The 23,320-nt window shown below is 39.3% G+C and overlaps 1 protein-coding gene across 5 annotated transcripts in view; it reads left to right on the top strand.

The window, feature by feature from the left end:
* Positions 1-23,320, top strand: part of CALD1 (caldesmon 1) — a 196,417-nt gene that overhangs the window by 25,220 nt on the left and 147,877 nt on the right. The window contains exons 2-3 of one of the 5 annotated variants that reach the window (XM_032687556.1): positions 10,672-10,737; positions 15,075-15,160. The exons of 1 other annotated variant lie outside the window; for it this stretch is intronic. The gene's annotated coding sequence lies outside the window, so the exon portion shown is untranslated. Of the gene's footprint in view, positions 1-10,671; positions 10,738-15,074; positions 15,161-15,473; positions 15,545-23,320 lie in introns of those variants that run through there. 3 more of the 5 variants (XM_032687558.1, XM_032687557.1, XM_032687559.1) reach the window with 3 other exon arrangements.

The following is a 23,320-nucleotide window of genomic DNA, read 5'->3' as shown; positions in this document are numbered from 1 at the left end:
GGTATTTTAATGGACCAAAAGAAAGTAATTACACTTTTCAGCCCTGGGAAAGAAAATGTACTGCAAGACATTTACATGTTACATGTATGTTTTTATATAAATTCCCTGCTGTCCAGAAGCTTTTGGTGATTATACACTCTACAGTCCTGCTCATCAGTCTTTTGGTAATGTAGGTTCATATGTTGTACCATCAGTGTTGCCCTTATATATCCTTAACATAACAGAGCTGATCCTTGTGTTCAGTGTTACCTGTTATTTAATGCTTGGTGTATGTAGGCAGCAATAAGACTATCAGTCTTCTGTGACTAGTCTGGTTGTAGTTCCAGTGTTTGTCTAAGCTCAGAAAAAAATTGTTCATAACAGTTCTTATGAAATTTTAGGACTTTGCTGCTTTTTTTTCCTTTTTTTTTTTTTTTTTTTTTCCCTCGAAAAGCATTAAAATATGTACAGGGTAGATCATTGACTCTGTTTCTATGAATCTGGCCCCTGGTCAATGTTCCACTGTGTTGATGTCCTGGGTAGGACACATCATGACAGAGTATCAGTCTTCAGCTCTGATCATGATTAACTGACTAAGTGTGAACCTTGTGCAAAGTAACAGAAGGTGGATCTGCCATCACATGAGCCTTTAGAAGTAAGTTTTCGTCTGAATGGTTTTGGGTTAGCTTGAGACACAGACCCAAGTTTAATGTAGAATTTGTCATCTTTGTATATCCAGTACTTTTACTTCCATTTTCCCTGCCAATATATTTGATGAGGCTTGACTTCTTTATAGGACTCCATGGCACATTTTTAAACTGTTCTTTTGTGACTTGAGGTTATATTTTCAAATGTATGCTTGTATAGGCTTCTCTGTTGCATCTTTCATCCCCTTTTCTAGATGTCTCCCTGTAAATGTCAAACACTTCATCAGTTCTACGACTTCATGTACCTTCATGTAGTGCTGGTGACTCAAGATATTTAAGAAGTCTGCATGTATCTTGTCAACACCAGTCGTGCTTTGGACTAGGTCTACTCCCAAGTCATACAGATAGATGGCTGTGAGTGGCTGCAACAGAGCAGTGCCATCCCACTGCCTAAACTTGCCCTGTTTGCTTTGCCTACTTTTGGACCTGACAGTGCAGTTGTCCCAGGAATAAGGACAAGGGGAATATTATCTCCCTGTGACTGTTGGAGAACACATTTCCAAAGAAGTTTCTGGCTGTACTAAGTGTGATATCATCTTAGCATCTTTGCAAGACCTGTCATTCCAGAAACTTGCAATGCACTGAGGTTTCTTTTTGGTCATCTTGCTGTGAGCTCTCTGTTCATGAAGATTTTCGTCAAGATGATTCATCTTGAATGCACCGTGTGTTGTCCTCTGTGTGGTTTTGGTAGGGTATTGCACTATGATTGGCAGGGTTACCTGAGTGATGACAGTGTGATAAGATTGATCTGATCAGCATGACTCGGGTCTGTGTGGTCACTATCAGCACTTCATGAAAACCCTTGATGTCTGTGTGCTCTTTTTGAATATTAGGAAGCTGCATGGCTTTAACCAGTAATAACTGGTTAAACTAGTAATAACTGTAATAGCCAGTAATAACTGATATAACTCAGTTGTACTCTGTCAAATTCTCCTTGTTCTCTTCACGTGTTGCCAAGTAATACATACAGTTTTACAGCCATCTTCCAGCTTATATATGTCTGGGTCTGTGTACTATATTGCACTGTAATATATATGACAGATATATATATATACACCTTTCCAAGCTTTGTAGTCTGGCCAAAACAGTATTGCAATGTGGATTGGCTGGTGGCTTGTTGGGTTGGATGTAGTGAATAGAGATTGACCATGTGAGGCAGTGCTCTTCCCTATAGACTGTCAGTCAGGTTTTGCAGTGTTGTCTCAAGTTGAAGCAGCAGGCAAATACTTGCTGGACTTGGAGTAAGTGACTGACACTGGTATCTCCTGTTTTTAAAGAACATTTAACTATTAGGGGTAAAATGAAGACAGAAAGTGTTAAAAGATATGATTTCCCTCTGCTGTGGTGGTTTTCAGTTCACATAGGAACTGTAGTTGACCCTGACTGCAATTAGTTTGGATTAAAATTTGGACACTGCAGTCTACATGCATGGAAAAAAAATAGAGAAATAAATTCCTTTGTGAGAGCTGATTTTTGCAGAAATGCCTTTTGGTTGAAGTACTACACGCATTTTACAAAGTTCATGCACCTCTGCTGTTTATTTTAAGAGATCTGAATTTATTTGGTGTAGATTTATTTCAATTATCTAATCAGAAGCAGACACATAACTTCTTAGGCTGTCAAAGGTATTCAGGAATGTATGACAAGTTTCAAAGGAATGCATAAGATCTTGCTACACATCTTACTATACATTTTTGTAGAGAAGAGTTAATTAAATTTTCCCTTTCTGCCCAGAAATTACTTTTAGGCTAAATTAAATACGTGGGGTTCTAAGGCTTTTGAGTGTTCTCTCTTCTTGCCTTAGCCTTGTGACTGATTAAACAGCCAAATGCTTATCTGGATCAAAGAAGTAATAAGCAAAGGGGCATCCTTAGGCCACTTATCAGTTGAAAACAATTTTAACTGTCAGGTATCCAATTTTCAAAGCACATAGCCTGCCAAACGGATTAAGCAGTGGGGACTATGTATAATAGTGTTTATTCGCAGTGAAGAAACTTCCAGGGGGAAAGAAGTGCAGTTTCCTAGAAAATATTTCTGCAGGCATGGGTTTGCTGGGGAGCAAAAGGATTGTACCACCCTTGTGAGTCCTGCTTGGTGTGGCACGTGGTCCCAGTCATATGAGACATGAATTACCTTGTTATAGTACAGCCTTCTTCCCTGCTTCCATATTGGGAATTCAGCTTATTCTTGGGTTAACTCCTATGGAGACTTAATTTATGATCACTCGCTGGGAGTGAAAAAAAAAAAAGCTCTAGTTATCTGAATACACAGCACTCAAGTATGTTTTCAGGGACAATATATCAAGTTATTAGTCTTCATAATTTAGATAAGAACATGTACTTTCTTAGGAAAGACAAGGCACAGTGTCTGTACCACATTAATACTTGACACAGTGTAACCCCATGTGATAAAGTACCTTGATAGTGCAACAAGGAGTGAATTAGAAATGCCCGGGAAGATGTATGATGCCATTCGTAAAACAGAGAGATTTATGTATGACATTAACATATCTAAGGTGGCAGAAACAGAATTGTACTGCTAAAGCTGCATAAATGTTTTTTTTTTTTTTTCCCCTTCCCTCCAAATGCAGTAACGAAGAGATGTCAGAGAAAGGGTTGTTCAATGGGAGAAGCACTGCCTACAATTTGACAGACCAATTTTTTCATGTGTATCCTCTGGTAAATGATTAGGATTCAAATTTTTGAAATCTATGGCCAATGGCCATAATGATAGTGGCATTTTGGGGGTGGTTAAACACAAGAGTTGGGTTGCCTTCTCTTGGTGTTCAGGTATGTTTTTACCTGCTGGGAATGCTTATGTACATCACGGGTAAGAGTTAAGCAGAAAGAATGGCCCTAGAGGAGCAGGACTGGCCAGCAGCAAGCACTAAGCATAGAGGTCTTCTGAAGTCCACTTGTTGAGCTCTTTCACATCAGTGCCAGGAAACATATGAATGTTAACTCTGCTGAGTCATCTTTTGTGTGGCACACTTCATCCCCCATAGTTGCATATCAAGGGGTGTAAGAGAGCTGGCTAAGTGAACCCTTTGCTGTTTTATATTGACTATTGCTGCTGTGAATTATTCTTGTTGTTTTTGTCATGCCCTGTCAGGCTCTGTTTTGAATGCACATAGAGCTGGGACAGCAGTGGGGCATCCTCATTCAGCCATGGGGCAATCCTGTCCCTCCTGCCAAGGGGAAGATTTCATTGTCTCAGATTCATTATATTACAGAGAGGTGGAGCCACATTTATAATCCTTGCACAGCCCTGAAATTTGAAAATGTTCTATTGCCTGTTGGGAGTTTCTTGCTGTACAAAGTGAATTCGGTTCAGCAACAACTCATTTTTTCAAAGATTCCTTTTTAACAACTCAGGAAGTTCTCAGTTGTTGGGAGCCAGTGTGAAAAACAGCAGTCAGCCTGTGTCATCTTAAAAGTGGAGAAGAAAAATGCCATTGTGAATTAAGTATGGGAAACTCGAGGAATAGCTCAGTTTATAAGTAGAGAAAGGAGGTTTCTCCTGATCAGACCATCAGTGTGTAGTAAACTGACGGGGTAATAAACTGATGATGTAGTTATTATCTATTGAAATTGGGTTTTCCTCCTCTTTAAATGAACTGTTAGCATTTGCATACAAATAGAAGTTCTGCTGTTTTTGAGGTAAGACAGTTTAATTTTGATACAAGGTATTGATCTTTTGGGGAAAGTCATCTGATGCTGTGGTAGGTGTGTAACATAATGAAGATTTTTTTTTTTGAACAGTTAGTAAATGTCCCCAGAAATTTGGGGATCAGAAGTTAAAGCTGGCCACACCCTTTCAAGGAGATGGTTAGTTTGCTGAAGGGAAAAAAGAAACATGCAAGTATAATCTGGCATTCAAATATGGAGTCCTTTTATATTTGGTGAAATGTCATTAATAATAATATATTACATGTAAAAACACTTTTCATCTAAAAGGTCTCCAAGATCTTTTCAGAAGTACTAAAACTCATTGAAAGTATCATTTGGATTACGCAGATTGAGGCGTAGTGAGCCTGAAGATTTTGTCTTAATTTACACTTGAAATGGGACAGGAAAAATTAGAAACCTGATTGAGGACTAGTAGGCTAGCTACCTGCCAATCTTTTGGGGTCTTTTTCTGTCAGGTGGAAAACAACACTGACAAATGTCAGAGATGCTGACTTTCCACTTTTTGACGCATTTTTCATTTTTATGAGGAAAAGTTGACCAGAAGCAGCTCCACAGTGCAAACTCTTTACTGTTTAGGGATTTGTAAGTTCCATTTTATTATTCATGGCATAATTTTTTTAATCTTGTAGTTTAAAATGAAACAAAACCTCACTTTTATGATGTGTGAGCATATATTTCACCCTGATTTTCGTAACTTCCATTGGAAAGAAGTCCTCCAAGGGGCTGTAGTCAGGTTAATAGAGTTGGAGTTTGAGGCTCCACAGAGCAGGGAAGTCCTTTAGCTCTGTTCCATAGCATGGATGGTTATGGCTACTTTACAGAAACTAAGATGAAAGGGTATCATTTGGCAGCACTTGTTTTCAGTAGTCACACAATGAAGGGCCTGATGGAAAGTCTTCAGTGAGTTTTTGATTAGATTGTGAAACAGTTTACCTATGAAACACCACAGAATTTAGATTTAAGAATAGATTTTGTTGGAGACCAGGCTCTATATACACATAAAAAGACTTCAAAAATACAGTTGGAATAGATGTTTGTGATTGCTTTAAAATCAAGAAATGAAACTGTTGTAGTGATTTCTAAGAAAGTGAAAGTTAACATGTAAGGAAACAGATGCTGAGTTTTTGGCCCTGTCAAAGTTGATGACGAAGCTTCTCTTTCTATTCAGATGTAGTTTGTCCTCAGATTTGGCAGACTCACTGATTTTTTGGCTGTTGACTGTTTTTAGCAATAATCTCTGGCCACAATACACCAGATTTCTGGATGTCCAATATCCTAGGCTACTAGATATCTGTAAATTCTGTGTGAATTTTTAGTGCATAAATCTGGAGTGTTTTCATTTTACATCCTAAGTATGCCTGATGCTTCAGTTTGATTCAAATTGAATGCTATGTAAAGCAGTACAGTAGAAAGTAATTCTACTAGAGAAACCTTTCAGGCCTACTTATTTTTACTTCTCATTGTTGGCAGACAGGAAAGTTGTAGTGGTTTCATCAAAACTCACTATTCTTCTGGAGTAAAATGGACCAGTTAAATAAAAATCTTGACCCGATCACAATGACTGTGCAAGCATAATATAAAAATAACATAAAAAGTCCTTGTTAAGTTCACGTTTTATACTGTCACACAATCATGGGATGTAAAACAATCACCTGGCTCTTTTGGTAGATCAAAGTTCTGTTTGCTCTTTCATATTTCTCCTTAATTTGTCAAGTGGCACTAATTGTAAGCTTAGCAGGGGAGTCATGTCTTCTGTCTCACATATCAGTTTTTAACCAAAATTAAATGTGTCCTTTGAAGTGCTAAAGGTGGGGTCTACAATGTTCTCCTTTCTGTTCTGACACACGTCCTTACTTTTATCTGTATTGAAAATCTGTTTCTATGCTTGGGTTACTTCCTTTTTTATGTGTATGTAATAAGCCAAATAATGATGGTCTGTGTGCTGTACTTGCCTGATATTCATACAAGATGGGAATTGAATTCTGTGGGAGGTTGAGCTGCAGGATCCAAGCTGTGCTGTGTGCTTTCCCCATAACCCATAAATGGTGAGGAGTAGTTCCTTCGAGTGGAAGCAACTTCTTTGGTGTAAATCTTGTCAGCATTGTCAGGACCCTACTGGAAGAAGTTTCTGTTAGCTCAGATCTGTCTGATGCTTGTGACATATGGATTGTTGGGTGACTCATGAGTAACATCACTGCATTCAAAGAAGATTTTCAACAGTTCATTTGTTTCTTTTCTTTTATGCTGGTCCTCAAATGTCAGCCTGACTTGTCACAGATCTGACAACATAGTCCTGTCCTGCATGTTAAAACAAAGGTGGCTCATTGAATATATTGTTCCACAGACTTTTTTTCCTCAGTATTTCTGCAATGTTTTACTTTCTTTATCTGCCTTTGGTATAAAAACATGAAACTGAACAACTCTAGTGAGAATTATTTGCTGGGGAACTGACAAAGCAATAGTTTATTTGAGATACTGTATCAAGCTCTCTTTTGGGGCAAATGTTGTTACAGTCAATATCTTGGAGTTTAGAAAATTCCCTATACACTGATGCCAGTTTATATGGCTTTGGACTCTGTTCGCCTTTCCCAGACTCAGGCTATCTACCTGCAGAAAGTAGATGATTATTCTGAATGACTTTTAACCCTGTGTAGCTCCAAGATGTTAAGTAGCTTTCTTGCTACTTCGTTTTAAACAAATCTTTAAAAGATACCTTCCTTCTACAGTAAAAACAGGCATTACAATCAAGCTGTCAGGCACGGCTTTTTCTGTCTTGATCTCAAAGATCTTTACAAAGTAGTTTGGTGTTGTTTTCCCTTTTGTCACTGACAAACTGAAGCACAAAAAAGAATTACTCATGCGACAGCACCGAACTGGAGGTGATGCCAGCCAAGTGCTCTGCCACCGTGTCACGCTGTGCTTTGAAGAGCACTGATCTCACTGTCCAGCCAGCATCAAACATGTTACTAAAACCATTGAAAATATTCTTCATCAAGAAGATGGATGGGATATGAAAACAGAAAAAATACTTTTTAAAATGGTTGGTGGCGTCACAGAGCCATAGCAAATGACAAATCTTTCGAAAAATCCAGCAGAGGGTAGAATTAGATTAACTTCTTAAAAGAGATTCAAGTAATAGCATAACTCATGCTCTGTCACACGACATTTTAGCATGCACAAGTGAGCCAGACAACTGTGTTATTTTAACCCATATTCAACATTCCTATCAGGAAATCTGCTCAAAGGGCCCCATATCCATATCTTGTGTTGTACTATCATTAAATCTCTTTTTTTTTGCTATTGCCTGGAATTTCATTATGAACCATTAGTGATGTAATACTAAACCTATGGAATCTAAACATGTCTTAAAATCTATGAAATAAACTAGACTCCTAACAAATGAAAAAGATGCAGTATTTTTTGTTGGTACTGCATTTTTTCAATTGTCTCATTATAATTTTTTCCCAAGCATGTTTCAACTAAAATGTCTTAAAATAAACTAGCTTCAGTAGATGTGTTTTCTGATAAATGTTTTTCTTCTCTCCTCTGTTTCCAAGACACAATTTGCTGGTTCATTTAAATAAAAAATATATGTTATATGTTGCCCTTTTTTGCATGAAGAGTGTTTGAGTTGCTACTGATGGCTATAGGAGCCTGTCTTTGGATTTTTCATGGAATCGTGGGATTCTGTGAGAGTCTCTCTCTATTCTGAGGTTTCCCAATGTTTCATTAATAAGCTATGTGAACTATACCAGTCTCAAACAGAGTGAAATTTGAACCTTTGAGAAGCTCCTGGGTTTGTAAAGGAGGGTATGATTCGTGCTGTACCTACTGGCAAAAAGGAAAATAGCTTTAAACTCTGACAATGTGCCTTTAGTTACATGAATGGACATTGTGGATCTTCTGTGAAATGTTTAGCTAGCACAGAATCATGCTTCTATTAGGATTAGGAGTGAAAATTGAAAGGTGTGCTTTAAAAGCAGCAGATCTTCAGCAGCCAAACAAGCAAAGAACTGCCTGCTTCTTATCTTTAGTCTGTCAGAGGCATGTGCATGTGTTTCTCTGGAAGTGCTACAGAAGCTGTTCTGTTGGAGTTGGTTTCCAGCATGGAAACAGTGCTGGCTAGAGGTTAAAAAGCAGGAGCCCAGCGTGCTCGAGGGGGAGGGTTCAAGGTCCTGCTGACTAGGGGCAGACACTGCCCTTGCAGACCTTCCTTACACTGTGCAAGAATGTGACAAAGGACAGACCACTGGCGTGGGAGTGTGTTGGGCATGCTTATGTCTTTGCTTGGCTGCTGGGATCGATCAGGGTCTATGCTTAGGAAAAGTGATTCACTGCTGGCTCCCTGACTGCCTTGTGTGGGAATGAACTGAGGGCCAGAGAGGGCTCAGCCAGACTGTGAACACCCATTGATGCTCTGTCTTCAGCGTGCTCGCAGTCATATCTCCTCGTCTAGCTGTCTTCCTTGCTCCAGAACAATAAGTTGCTGCCTTATCTCGGATTTTATCTCCAAATGTGTGGCTTTGACAGCTTTGTGACAGTTTTATGCCTTTGTATTGCTGGCATAACCTTCAGTCCCATCCAACTCTTAACCTGTCACGAAGTCATGCTGGGTGTGTGGTGTCAACACAGCCCAGTGCATTGCCCACTTGTAGAACTGTAATTGTCCTCCCGATGTCTATCAAAAGACCTTTGCTTCAAAAACCTATTTTTTTGAACAAAGGGTAAATTTCAGCCATGTAGCAAAGTCTCAGGCTGGGCAAAATATTGTTTGGCTTATATTTTATTTCTTACGTCAGCACACACTGAAACTCCAGCGAAATAAGTTAGGAAAATGAATGGTGAGGTAAAATATATGTGTTTTATAATATAGGCTACTGATGGTCAGTTTAAATGTTCAGGGAACACTCAGTAGGTCTGCTAGTGTGTACTAAAATTGGAGTAACCTCAGGGACAGGACCTGAATGTAGATGAGATGTTCAGCATAATGTGACTGGGTACTAGAGATCCTTCAGAGCAGATCATGCTTTAAATTCCACTCTTCCTTTGTGAGTCTGATGACAAACTTGTCAAAAATAGTTCTGCAGATTTAAACAATCAAAACCAAACAAAACCTTCCTCCCACAAACCTGTGTCTCCTCAGAGTTTTCTTTGAGCTATAGATTTACTGCTGATATTGGCTTAGGAATGGGCTGGCTGCCCAATACAGTTGTCCCACAAAAATGTACAGAATCTCTATCTTTCAGTCTCCTATAAAGAAAAACATGAAACAAAAATGTTAGAGGGAAAATATAAGTAAAATAGGTCATGACCTTCTTTGCAGTAAATATATGCAGGAATTAAAGGTTCTTCAAAAAGCCATCCTTTTCTAAAATTCTAATATTTATGTTGATGATTGAGTCCAGAACTGATAGAGGCAGTAGGACAGGTGGGTGAATTGTGGGAGTATTAACCAAAAATATCTGATTTTGAAATAGGGTTCTGTCTGCACATGCAACATTCACACACACATTGTGTTTTTGAATGCTGACAAGGAAACAACAGACAACCTGCCTTACTTTTTTTCCTGTTGTGTAATGGACTATCACACATTGTCATCAAGGTGTTGTTAACAGAAATCGTCAGAAATTCAGCTTCATGTTTGAGTTATGAAGGGGACTAAATGCTGTACTTTGAGCAAGGCTTATGGCTAACTGTGCTTTTTCTCATCACTGGCAAAAAATACCATGAAAAAACTGTGCTGCTCTAGTTCAAGTAACAGATAAAACTGCTTTAGGTGTCTGTGCTGTTAAAGGAGAAATTCAAAGACTTGCTTTAATAGGTAAGATAAAAGTGTAAAAGAAGTTACCTTGTTACAACAGGTAGAATTATTGCTTTGCCATTTTAATATACCCCTTTAATCAGTCATATGTATTTATATAAAAAGCTTGTTAAAAATAACGTCTTAAGGGGGATTTTCAAAAGCACACGAGAAGTCTATGAGCTGCAATGTATTACACCTTTCTGTCAAATTTTAGTCTTCAGCCTGGTTCAGCTGTAATTATAGGAATTTGCATCTGAGGATGATCACCCTATTGAGCATTTCAAATGTGATTTTCTATATGTGTGGTTCTTCACTGTGGGTTGCTTGCTATTAGAGCATCAAGGAGATTCTGCTGTGCTGGTTTTCATGTTGCCTCTTCAGGTAAGAGGCAGAAGATGATATTTCTGGTTGCACTGAAAGATATTTTTTGCCATTTGTCTCCTTTAAAATGTCTGCAGCCCAGACCCGCTTGTTGGATGCCTTTTGATCCTAGGAGCTGAATAAAACCAGACCAAGTAATCCCTGGGAATTTCTGCAACCAGAATTACTGGGAAGCAAGGTAATTCAGCACATCTAGTGCTTTCCTCTGAATCAGCACCATACCAGATACAGTTTCAATGAGTTTTTTGGATGCTATTCATGCCTCCTGCCCTGAGCCAGGGCTCCAAAGACGTTCAGAAATCCAGGTTTGATTTCTGTAGGTATTCAAATTTTTGTGCCATAATGGGAAGAGTTGTCCTCAGCATTTTGGTCCCCCGTGGGTGTTGCAATGAAGTAAGTAATTTTGTTTCTTTGTTTAGGTTATAGAAAAGAGGACCAAGCTCTTTCCAGGAGAATGGAAATAGGTAGCCCTCGTGCCATTGTTTTTTTTTTTTTTTGCTAATGCAGGCTCTACCATCTAAGTGTTCCCACATTTAATACCATAGAACAGACCCACCAGGATTGCCCTGATATGAGAGATTACAGGGCCTCAACCCAATTTCTAATCTGTGTATAATGTCCTGGCACTGTTACTTACTGATGTGGGAAGGCACCTGTTGTCAGCAGGCCTCCAACTTGGTAAAACAGGATGTGTGTGAAATTGTGCAATTCATCTTCCTCAGAGAGCTCAGGCCTGATTCTGCAGCTCCTGTGCTCATATCACCTGGGTTGATCTGATATCAGATAACCAGCATTGTAACAGTGAATGAGATCTCATGTTCAATCATTCATGTCACTGAAATGGCCTAAATCATTAAGAATTTGTGCTCTAAAATGATCTGGACAACTTATAGCACTCCAGCTTTTAAGTACTAGCTCAGAAAACTTACAGTTTGGTGGGGTTTTTTTTTGTTTCTTTGGTTTTTTGTTTGTTTTTTTTTTTTTAGTGTGCCATCAATTTTTATTTTGAGGAAGGGGAGAGAGATAGACAACATAGATTCGGTTATTTTGCTTGGCCTGCAAAGCACTATCATCCTATACTGTGTTTACACAAAGCTTGTTCCAGTAAGAAAAAGTAAACTGCAGATCCCAGCTTGCTTATCATAGTGGTCAAGTTAAATTGAAGGGCAGGAATTTCTCAGAAATTTATTAGACTGATACCTTGTGTTCCAAACTGCAATGACTTTATTTTCTAATAGTGATCATTTCTCCCTTCCTACAGAGAACAGAATTTCACACTGGAAAAGAGCAATGGAAAAACATGATTTAGTTTGCTTATAAAAATGTTGAATGGTCTACTTTTTTGTTTAGAAGTAGCTATCTCTAGTTACAAAGTTATGAAAGAAAGACAGTACTGACTACTTGAAGAACAAGAGAAAGTTTCTATTTCCACAGATGTTGGGGTTTGGTACCCAAACCTCAATTTCCTCAGCCTGGTTGATCAGTATGTAAGTAAATATAATGAGATGATCTATATGAAAGATTAAAAAAAATAATAAGGTAAATTAATTTGTGTTGCACTTTGGCCTCCTTTAGGAAAGAAGAGCAAGAAATGCAACTTTTCTCTAGGTGTCACCCAGAGATTGCTTGAGTATAAGCCAAATAGATTAGTTGTATACAAGCTTATTAGTTGATGGTGTCCCTTGACTTTGATGTTTTGGATCTTAGAAATCATCTGGTTCCAACTCCTCTGCCATGTGCAGGGATGCCATTCACTACATCAAGTTGCTCAGGACCCCATTCAGCTTGGCCTTGAACACATCCATGACTTCTCTAGGCAACCTGTTCCAGTTTCCAGCATTTCACCACCCTCTGAGTAAAGAGTTTCTTCTTAGCATATGACTTAAACATGCCTTCTTTCAGTGTAAAACCATTGCCCCTTGTCCTGTCCCTATCTGGCCATAACTGGGGAGGCACAATTTACCCTTAGTAAAGCCCTGCAAGATGCCTTGTTTCACACCCTTACTTAACATATCTTCCAAGAGGATAAGCTCTATAATCCTCCCAAGCACAGGGAAATGAGGCTCACCTGTCTGTCATTCCCTGGATCGTCCTTTCTCCCCTTTTTATAAATGGGAGCAATGTTTCCCTTTTTCCAGTCACCGGTCATTGACTTTGCTTGACCACCATGACTTTTCAAATATGATGGAGAGTGGCTTGGGAACAATTTAAGCCAGTTCTCTCAGGACTCAAGATGCATGTCATCAGGTCCCATAGACAAGTTTCATCACTGTTTTGCTTTTAGGAGATAATTCAGTTTTTGATAGCTTTGAGGGCACAAAGCTGGAGTTTATGCACCACAAATGTCATTCTAAGTAGGAAATGGTGTGAAATATATTCATTAATTTTGTTTCAGTGAGGAATCCTTGGAGATATGTGGCAAAATGGATTCAGTTTTGTTTTAGGTTTTTTTTGGTACTGTGCTTTGGACTACAGAGTAAAAACAGGGCATGAAAGGAAAATATGTCCTTAGGAATATATGTGTGTGTATGCTTTGGCTTTGCTTTAGTAAAGGTGTGCCTAACTTAAAGAAGGTGAGTAATCTTGTTTGATTGGTGAGAAGAGTGCTTAAGTACCTTGTGAATGAGAACACTTAGGAACGAGGTGATGTTAAGGTATCACAGGAAACAAGGCTAAGTGAAGGTCCTAGAAAGGATGTTCTTCTGATTAAGACTAATGTCTCTGAAACTTGTCAGCAGTCAGGAAGTTAGAGAATTTAATGCTGCTTAACTGCACTATTGTACCTTTGAATTTTTATTTTCTTTATTGTATGTAAATGGTGGTGTATTTCTCTTTTCATGGCTACAGAAAGTTGTGCTGGGTGAGTGGTGTAAGAGCTGAGTATCTGCTTGAAAGGACTGGCTCACCTCATGTAGCTACACGACTCCTGAATGGCATGTCAGTCATTCCATTTCATTAATGATTGGAGTAGTTTTGCATTTTATTGATGCAAGGATAGATCTAGATTTTCTCTGGATTAGAACTTTCAACTGCCAATGACTGTAATAGTCCTGTAACCTGAACTTCTGCATTGATCAAAGGGAATCTGCATTCCTTTCACCCAGTCTCCTGGATTTGGCAAACCTCAGAAAAAGTGGATCTTTTCAGAACTTATTGTTATGCAGTTTTAGGTCCAGAACAGAGTTTCCTGTATGAACTGTCATCTTAGCTGGACACAGCTCTGGGTTTCCATCTTGGTAGTGTTGCCTTCATAAGACCTCATTTGGCAGGCAGTATAAAATTAATACGAACACCTCAAAATTCTGTAAGATAAGCAACCTCACTACTGCTTATGGCTTTAGAAGAAATGGTGCAAAAATGCAGTGTCAGTTGCAAAAGTGTGGTGTATTTTTTCAGAGCTCTGTCTAATCTCCTTCTCAAACCAGTGACTAATGAATAACCTCGAGCTCACCTGCTGTTTGTGTTAATTAGATGTAGAAGAGGGAAGGTAAACTCTCTATTTGTCTAATTAAAGGTTGATTGTGAAACCAGCTCATTTTGGAGATCTTTCTTCACCTGGTTTAACAGATAAAGAAAGTTTCTCTGCCCCTGTAATTCCAGCCTTTTGTCTTCTGAAGTTATGGACATTTGGAAGTTCTGTCTTTTCACTGTCTCTCTAGGTGGAACTGGATGTGAGCCACCAGAGTCCCTGAGCAAGCTTCCCAAGTGGCTTATGTTACTCCTGGCTGGAGATCTAAGTCTACTCTCCCAGGAGCTCCCACCAGTTCTTCCTCTGAGGCATGGCTCAGAGGCAATTTTTTCACACTGCACGCTGTCTAAGCTGCTATCGTTTATTCCAATTATTACTTGAAGGTGGCTGTTCCATCACTGTTGCAGTCACAAAGTGGCAAAGTACATGTAAAGGCAGACAAAAAACCTGTCACTGAAAACTGTGTGAATGCAATCCAGCAGCTATGCAGAAGTAGCCAAATGTTTTTGCATCTTTGACTGAAGGCAGCCAGCAATCAAAGAACTGTGCTGGTCTATAGCCAAAATAAACAGGGAATTCCCTCAGATTTTTTTTTTTTTTTCTGAATTGACTCATGGGGTTTAGCTTAATCAGGTTTAGCTCCATATTAATCGGTGCAGTTTGGATATTAATGTTCTCAGTTCTGTGGCTGATGTTTCCCAGGCTGTTCTCAGGATTACGTTGCATTGTGATTGGGTTAAGGTCATGACAGCAGGATCAGGTGAATGGAGCAGTTTTTCCTGCGAGTGGAAGCCACTCTTTTCCTTAATGGGACTCAAGATGCTTGGAGAAGTCTGCCCTTTCTTGCTTGGGAGTTTCTTTGTCTCAGAGAAGTGATTGGGAAAAGAAAATGAGCTGCAAGTCAGTTAAAGTCATTGATGCAATAGTATCTACAAACTGCAGCAAGGATCAAGATCTGGTCTGCTTTCTAGATCATCCTAACTGTGAAGTTTTTCTGCCTTTGGTACCCTCTTCATTATCCCACATAAACACTTCTGTCCTTCCAGTTCCTGTGATAACAGTTTGGTTACTCAAAGAATTCCTTATGAGCTGAAGAGGCAGCATTCTTCCAGGCTCAGGGGCATCATATCTGGTGAGACATGCTATTAGTGCTTATATTACGATTTTTTTTTTTCTGGAGCTATTTTCTGTTCAATTGAGACAATTGTTATCATAAACTGCAGTTTAATTTTAGCTTAGTTTCCTTTAAAGCTCAAAGTCTCATATGGAAAAAGGTCATTCTGGGTTAGTGATCAGACTGATTTGTAAGATACTTTGTGGTAGTCCTTGATTAAACTGACTGTCAGAAATTACTTGTGTATTTGTGAATTTTCCACCTTAATCTTTTCTTTACTTCATGTTTTGCGTGCTAAGGATTATAAGTACGTATGTGCATGGTAATCTAGCTCTGAAACACTGGAGAAATTCTTCCATGTTGTGGCTCCACTGCTCCCTGGACATTACCTGAGTGGAAAGGGAGAATTTTTTTCCCTTGAGAGGCCTAACTCTTACGTGTCTTTGTCATTAAACCTACATCTTTGCACACACATCAGTCATAGACTCAGGGTACAGACTGAGGTAATCAGGTCAGCTCAACAGCCATACTAGTCTTTCTCCAGGTGAAAAGTTTGAATATGGAGACTATTATGTGTCATTAAGATAATAATATTGGTGAATATGTTAGCAAAGTCGATGACTCTATATTCCATAGGTCTTCTGGTTTTAGTTTGCTAGGGACATGTAAAAGAATTCTGCTTGCCAGGTGGGAGGAAATTAGGCTTTCAAAAGATTGTTGCTTCAGCACTTGATAGGAGTCTTGCAAAGCAATGATGATAATAAATGCTCCCAGGCTGCACTTGTTTTATAATTGCTGTTTAGCACAAATTGCTCCAAGTGGAAGAAGGGGAAAACTCCATCATTCTGACTACACAGGTTGAGGTGATGATGTCATGTGTAGCAAGTTCACTGATCCGAAAGGGTGGAACATTTACCTTAAATAGTGATACAATATACAGAGTTATGGTAGTGAAGACTAAAGAAAACAATTAAACAGTATTTAAAATTTGAGTGAAGAAGCTAACCTCCATGAGGAGGTGATGAAAGGACTTGCCTTGAATGCTTACCCTGCCTGTTGAACACCTCTCTGAAATGACTGGCCACTGTCAAGGGCTTTTGTCTTGGGTGAGGGATATCACACATCTCATCTTGGCTTTTCCCATAAGGGTAATGTTTTGTAAGCATCCTAAGAAGTCATGGTCATATATGTGGCAGAGCTGATGGTTATTGTGTCCACATTCACTTTCAGTGAATGAATAGCAGATAAAGGCTTGTCTCTGAGTCATGTTGCCTGTCTTGTACCATTTTTCTAGTTTGCCTTTTATGATTACTGGTGTTCATCAGGCAAATTCAAGCATCCCAAGCAGAGCAGAATCCTGAGCATGTATTGAATTCATGTGGTCAGCCTTAGCTTGCCTGCTCTTCTGGCCTCTGGGTGTCACAGATTGTATGAGAAGATGAGGGAAAGAAGAGGCAGGGTGAGCTGGGCTGAAGCCAGGAGAATAGAAACCTAAAAGTTAGGTTGTTGGACAGTATTGGCTCCCAAATACATTTTTTTTTATTTGCACACAAAAATGTAAAGGCTCCAGTTTCTGTCCTTGGGAATAATTAATCACTAAGCAGTGAAAAACCATGAAATATTCAATTGGTGAGCTGTCCTGACACAGGCGTGTCAAAGTAAATATTTTTTTTGAGACTGTTAACTATGCTGACAGAGAGTTGGTTAATTCTTTAAGAATAATGTTTTGGGCAAATTCCTAATCTCCAAATGCCTGCAGGCAGACTTATTCATATTTGTGGTATATTTGAGGTCTAGTGTTCCTCTTTTGTGCCATATATATTTTAAGAGGGAATTTTAATGGAAGGAAATATTGCTGCAGGGCAACAGCCTTCTCTGAAACACTTTCCAAAGAAATGTTAAGGCCAAAGGTCTTGTTTTTTCAGGGAAAAAGATGTGAATCCTCTAATATTTACTCAGTTATAAATAGCAACGAGCAAGGCTCTAAGGATGGATTCCCAGAAGATTGTACCAGGGCTAGTTATTCCACAAATGAAGCGAAGGCAACAGTTGTTTTTCAGTTGTTGCATCCTCTTTGGCACAGCAAAACAAATAGCAAATAATTACAATAAATATATGAGGTTTTCATTCCTCTGCTCAGGTGCTTCTTATACCTCTCCAGTCCCGACAAGAACAAAAATGTGTCTTGTTTCTAGTAAGAGATGGCAGTTTAATGGTGGGGGACTTAATTCTAAGTGTTTTGGTTCTCCAGCCGTAGCATCAATGATGTGCCAATGGTAGGAGAAAAGTGCAACTCCATGGGGGAAAGCACTTAACTGGGAGGCAAGAGGTGCTGCTCTTGAATGACCAGTTGCCCTTGGGTAGGTAACTGCATTTCATTTATCCATGCTTCTCTTCCCCTTCTGTAAATGGAAGGGAAGATTGTAACTTTTCTTTGAGAGGTCCTGTTTGAAAATGTTGTGTTACTTTCAACTGAAAAATCTGCTGATATCATTGCTAATAAATAGGTGAAAGTTATCTAATTCCACTAACAGGTTAGCTTGCCTCCCACAGTGAAATTCAGCCACTCACAGTCCAGGTCTTATAAAGCTCAGCATGCAATTTATGCATCACCAAAGAGTTAACATGAAACCCAAATGATACATAAGCCTTGCTAAAGATCCTGGAGGCCAGAGCCTTCATAAATGCTGTCATACTTCCAAACAGAATTATGGCATTTGAGGTGTGTTTATAGTCTCATGGGTCTGCTGAATCATTGGTGTGTGTAGGACATCTGCCTCATCCATATGTATCCTCTGGAAAGCAACCTCTAGATGTAAAATTCTAAAAAATAAGAAAATGCACAGCGTTAATTCTTGGAAAAGGAGTGCAGTTGCTGGTGGGCTTTCTAATTTTTTATGTCAAGAGTAAATGTACAGCAAGTGAACTGACTGGAAAATGTGTTTGGTAGTAAATACATTAGGTGAGGCCTCAAATAGCAAGAAAAGGTATTTTTCAAGCACGGATTCGGTTTTGTGTAGATTTATGTTTTTCTGTTAGTATTTACCAGAGAATAAAAAGCAAAACTGACTTCTAATAGTTACTAGGTATCATTCCAAAATCATGCAGTGTAGCACTTTTTATTTCTACTGAATAAGACAGGTATTTAACTAAAGTTGCAACTAAACTCTGTAGGATACTTGAAAGTTTACCATTGCAACCCCTTGTGTGCTACCTGCATCCCGAAAAATTACAACTCACACCCACTATGCAAAAAAAAAAGAAAAAAAGGTCACGGGGATTAAATGACAGAATTGTTGCTTTTTTTGGTGGTTGTTGGTACTATCATATATGCTTTAGCATTCCAACCAAGGGCACATGGCTGCAATGGAATTTGATGTACGATCAGTTTTAGGGAACAGCTTGTGCCTTGTTAATATAATCCATAAAAGGCTTCCAAACTTCCTGAAACTGGTCCCTTCTGTTTCCAAGTCTGCATATGATCTCATAGGAAATGATCTGGGAGAGGCCAGCTAACCCTTTTGCATAATCAAGGTAGTATAGTTCTTTTAAGGCCTGAAGGGAGTTGTTTTGCTGATATAAACTCCGTGATCCACTTTGCCTCTGACACCAAATCCCTATTATCAGACTTTGCAATGATTTTGGTGCCATTAGATAAAAGAATAAGTGAGAAGACTGAAGTGTGACTTGAAGATTGACCTTAGTAATGTCATTCATTTGCTTTGTAACCTTCTTTTTGGTTTAACTGTTTCAAAAATTCTAAACCACTTGCTGCCCGGCAAAATTTGAAAGACAGAAATGCAAACATGTAACACAGGTGGGCAAAGTTTATTTTTCAGTGGGCTCAGAGGCAGGTAAGCAAACTGCACCTTGCCAAGTTTCATAAGTGGCAGCAGTAGCAAGACAGATAGTGAGGAAAATACCTGCCCTGCATATAGGTTTCATATTGTAAAATATCTCATGTGTACATTAGCAGTAGATTAAGAAAGTGTGTTCTTGTATTGGAGCTCTTGAAAACCGCGCTATTTAAACAAATGCAGTGTGCCTCATACAGTGGGTGTGCTTTTATATCCTCAGGATACCCAGGATTTCCTTAATATATCTAGCCCAAGAAGGGAAACACTCCAATGAGCTGCTACCTCTGCAGGCCTTGTACGGCAGCAAGTGTTAATCTTCACTGGCAGGGGAGAGAGAACAAAAGGGTCTGGGTTGTGTAACTGTGCAGAAGTATAATTAGGGTCTAATTCATGAGAATAGGCAGTAACTGCACGCCCTGCACAGAGAGTCTAAGCAGAGGACTCTGTGGCACTCTGCTTGCTGCAGAGTTGTTAAGTTTGGCGCTCTGCTCTGGGCTCCAGTCAAACATTTTCTTAACCATATTAGGATACATGGAAATTAGCCAGCCAGCAATAGGCCCTCGATGTACTCATTGCCTGTGCCCATATTTTATGGAGTAGACAGCCACTGCTTTTCTTAAAAAAATATCAGATTTAATAAAATAAGGCAAAGAGAACCCTTTAAAAATCGTCATTGAATTTTGGTAGGAAAAAAAAAAAGAGCATTTCCCAAGACAAAGGACATTGTTATTGTGCTTTTCATCCGTAGATGTTGATCACCCTGTGCATCAGATCCCAGTAAAAGTCCAGTAGTTATATACTGTGCTGTTATTCAGGCGAAAAAGCAGAGTGAAGTGAACCCAACTGGCTAAAAAATGAGTACTCATTCCCTTTGCTGACTCATCCAAGCCTTGGCAGACCCCAGTAGAGGGGCAGGGCAAAAGGCTGAATTGGTGATTCTCAAAGTTTGTTTGAAGTTGGCTCATGGAGCCTTTTGTGTCCTGCCACTGTCAACAAGGTCCACTTATGTGCCTGTCCTGTTTCCTGGAGAAAACAGAGGAGAAACAGAAAATAGTAAATATTGAGTTCTTCAGTTCCCTCCTCCTTGCTAATGATCCCAAAAGTCAACTAGAACAAGATGTGGCATTTATTTTCAAGGTTATTTTTCAGGATGGTTAAATGAGAGACGGGAGCCACCAGCGAATGCCCCACTGGGACATTGTTCATGAACACACAGCCTGGGTCCATTCATGTCAGGGAGCTCCTTGTCAGTGCTGTACTTCATACCTGGAGCAGTGCAAAAGCAACGGGCCTGACATATCCGTGTTGCTTCGGAGTTAAGGATGGTTGAAATTTCCCCAGTGACAAATCGAATATTCCACTGAAGAAATTCCAAAGTAGAATGTTCTCAGGGTTTAGCTGACAATTTTTATGCTCTTAAAGGATGAAAAGTTGAGAAGCAGTAGTGTTGGTTAAGCATATTATCAGGTCCATCCTACACTCTAGTAAGATTTTGCTATTAAAATTACTTTTTTGAGCAGTAAATGTTTTCTTAATTTTTAATTTAACACTTCTCCCTGTAGCTGTAAACTCTTGTTTCACTAAAATGATTCTTTGCCCTCGCTAATGTTCTAGTACCTGCAGGCTGTTGTCAAGTCCCCTACTTAGGACTTAGTTGATGAATCCATAGCTCTTTTAACCTCTTTGTAAGTCAGTCCTTCTCTACTTGCTTAACACTTTTATGGCTTTCTTGTGATCTTCCTCTGGGTTGTTATTGTCATTCAGGAAATGTGTTCTCCAGAGCTGAGCAAAGTATTCCTGGTATGCTCATCACAGAGCTGTGTTAGGGATATTATCTTTCTGCCCAGTGAGATTGCCTTTGTATTTCATTTAATATTGCATGGACTCTTTCTGCTACCACACCATGCATTATTTGACATGTGCTACTAAAACCCAGAATTAAACAAGGCCAAGTTTAAGCCTTTTGATTAAAAATTCTGGCAACATTTTTTGAAGATGAAGAAATGGCTGAATCCATGCCAGTGTTTTGTAGCTAAAGACAGCACTGTACTGCCAGGAGGGCTGCAATCACACTGGTTCCGACCCTTCAGCTTTTTGCTGATGGTGTGTAAAATCTTGTACAAGTCATTTGGCTGCTTGACCCTCATGTCTTTGGTATGTTAGAAGGTGATAACACTGTAGTAGCTGTATTTGGTAAGGTTGTAAGGCTTGGTTCAAGTTTGTACATGATTTGGAAAACATAAAGTGGAAATGTAAAGTGTTCGGGTAAATGGCTGCTGAAAACCACATTACATGACCTGTAAGCTTATGCTGTGCAGGCTTGTTGAAATTGAGGAGAGCCATTGTTAAAAATTCTGTTTGTATATAATAATTTTTTACTTTGCTAAAAAAAGAGGGAAACTGAATCAAGTGAAAAGGATGAACTTTGTATTGAATGTAACCTCTGTAAAACTCATTAGAGACCCATTGAGAATACGGTTTTAACTGGTCCAAATTTGTTTCATTGTTTTACCCAGTTGTTGATTTTTATTTTGAGAGACCTGCACAAGCAAGAATACATTCAGCTGACAGTCTTGGAAAAAGAAGTGAGCCTGCCTTTTGATTGGGTGTGTTTATGACAGCACAAAATGAATGCAATATCATGAAAAATGTAGCAGAGCTAGGAGTGGAACATGGAGAGATTTTTACATGTGCTCTGAACTCGTGTAAACTGACACATCACAAATGATTATTCTAAACCTGGGCTGATAATCCACTCACTGACAGAGCATTGGATTTACTGGGTTAAAGAAAACTGCGTCATACACTGCTGCATGAGGCAGATGCTGCTGGAGGCAGACTTTTTCAACTCTCCTCTACCCATCACCTGTGAGACAAAAAGATGATGAACTTTTCGTTGCAGAAATATTCAGTGGATGTTAATTTGTGAGGAGCTGGTGTTTATTGTTGGTATATATCTAGTGAGGGGCTCTGAATATTGTAGCATATCTGAAAGCCAGGCTAATTCATGGGCAGTCTTTTTAACCAGTCCAGCACTGCTTATATTAGCTGAGAAATTCAGTTCCTCAGTTCCCTGAGGTTTACAAATCCATCCACGATTTACAGTTTTAGTAAGCTAAGTTTATATTTGGAAATGAATGCTCTGAGGTGGCTGAGAATAAACAGTTGAAAAAAGCATTCTCGGTGGTAGTTGAACTTCTCACTGAATATATCTGCTTATAGAATTTGGTGTTTGAAAGATTGCAAAACCACTTGTGTAAAAGTTACTGCCTGGATGAAAGCTTTTGCCACAGACTGTAGCCATGGGCAAGGACTGAAAGGTGTGTGAGAGGTTTAAAAAGTAGAAGGAGGATATGCAAAAGTGCATGAGCTATTAGGGTAAGAGGGAGGATATTTTAGGTGACTGTTTTCCATGCCCACACCAGACTAAAACAAAATAAATGGAAATGCAGCCTCAGTACTGAATCCACTTGAGGGAAATTGGGAGGGCATAATAGGGAGGGAAACACTTTTGTTGGTTCCTACTTTAGATCCAGTGCAGAAAGGAGCTCTGCTGCAGGGCTATAGTTCAATGCAAGAAGCATTTCTGTGGAATTTTGGCATTAGATAGACTTCTCAAGAATAGCTACTGTCCAGAAGATATTCCAGCAAAAATATTCTGAGAGCAGTTTGGAAATGTTAGCACTATTTCATCTGAACTCCGATCCAGCTTTAACTATGAGAGGAACATGGGAGGATCTGATTTGGATCTAAAGGCCTGTTCTCTACCCTGTCCAACTTGCACATAAAATGAGCAAGCAGAAAAACACCTCCACGAAGCAATCCTCCCCAAATGACCACTTATAAAGAATATGGAAATAAAAAAGTTGTATAGAATTTATATTTGACCAGACTAAGGCATATTTTTAACCATGGTTACTTATGAGAAGAGGACAGCATCTCCTGAGCAGTGAGATGGGAGATTGTGGCAGGGTAACATGACACAGAAACCAAACTGACCCACACTGCACTTGGGGAAAGTACAGCCTGTGTTTTGGATGGCTTTGAGCAGCCTTAGCAGAAATCCTTCCTGCCATAGTGTTGTTGTTGTTAGCACCACAACTAATTCAGTTACTGGCATCTGCATGTGGACCTTTCCCTGGCTTAATCCTAAACCACCAGTACAGTACTGGGCTCCTGGATTGAGCTGTGTGAGCAGATACAGGAATTCAGCTTTGTTTTTCTGTGCCTCTGTTTTGGAATGGCCTGACATGACAGAGTCAGATCAGATTTTGTTCTGTCATGTATTAGGTTATACCAGAGGTGTATTTGTATTTCAGTG

Source organism: Chiroxiphia lanceolata, chromosome 5, assembly GCF_009829145.1.
Source record: "Chiroxiphia lanceolata isolate bChiLan1 chromosome 5, bChiLan1.pri, whole genome shotgun sequence".
In the NCBI taxonomy this organism is placed as follows: domain Eukaryota; kingdom Metazoa; phylum Chordata; class Aves; order Passeriformes; family Pipridae; genus Chiroxiphia; species Chiroxiphia lanceolata.
This window is presented reverse-complemented; position numbering and strand designations above follow the sequence as displayed.